Source organism: Bison bison, unplaced genomic scaffold (genome assembly GCF_000754665.1).
Source record: "Bison bison bison isolate TAMUID 2011002044 unplaced genomic scaffold, Bison_UMD1.0 scf7180017863421, whole genome shotgun sequence".
Classification (NCBI taxonomy): domain Eukaryota; kingdom Metazoa; phylum Chordata; class Mammalia; order Artiodactyla; family Bovidae; genus Bison; species Bison bison.
In genome coordinates this window covers 441-1,095 of record NW_011493993.1, presented here as the reverse complement: position 1 = coordinate 1,095, position 655 = coordinate 441, and the positions used below count along the sequence as shown (strand labels likewise).

Sequence of the window (655 nt, the reverse complement as noted above, 5' to 3'; positions counted from 1 at the left end):
GCAGGAGAGAAGACGGATTAACGTTTTGTCAAGCTTTAATCTTTGTTAAGCTGTTAGAACACTTTGTTGTGATTGTTAAGCCGGGATAAACCGTCCACCTAACCATGTAGGAAGGGAGAGTAAACAGAAAGAATCCAGTTATCTGCCCTTTTAATGGGATTGTTTGGCTTTTTGTTTGTTTGAAGTTTTTTTTATGTTGACTTCTATGAGCTGTTGAAGATGGGGAGTTTGAAGGATTAGTACCTGGCCTTGTCACAGACAACGTGAGGGTCACGGTGAGTCTTAAGCCCAATGGGAGAAGGGCAGTTCCTTGCAGGAAGACACTCAGAAACACGAAGGGAGTGGCGGGTTTTTTGTTCTGTTTTGCTTTCTAACCATTGCTGTTTCCCAGGAAACAGGGACTTGGGCATCTTTGTGTGTCTTCCAGCACTTCTCATTCCTTGTCTGTCGATCCTCTCTTAGGTTAAGGGACCTGCCAAGATGTTCCATTTACAAGGCCCACAACTGCTGCAGATGTTAGAGAAATCCTTGAGGAAGAGTCTCCCTGAGTCCTTAAAGGTGAGAGTGGAGCATTCTTAAGGGGGAAAGGGCTAGGGACAGCTTGAGGGAAGGTGGGAAAGAGAACAAGGAATCCCTGAGCACTACTCTGTGCCAA

General features: G+C 45.5%; 1 long non-coding RNA gene across 1 annotated transcript in view; it reads left to right on the top strand.

Moving 5' to 3' along the window:
* Positions 1 to 618, top strand: part of LOC104983828 — a 5,070-nt gene extending 4,452 nt beyond the window's left edge. Inside the window, exon 3 of the long non-coding RNA XR_824684.1 lies at positions 463 to 618. This is a non-coding gene — a long non-coding RNA (uncharacterized LOC104983828). The remainder of the gene's footprint in view (positions 1 to 462) is intronic.
* Positions 619 to 655: the final 37 nt, after the last annotated feature.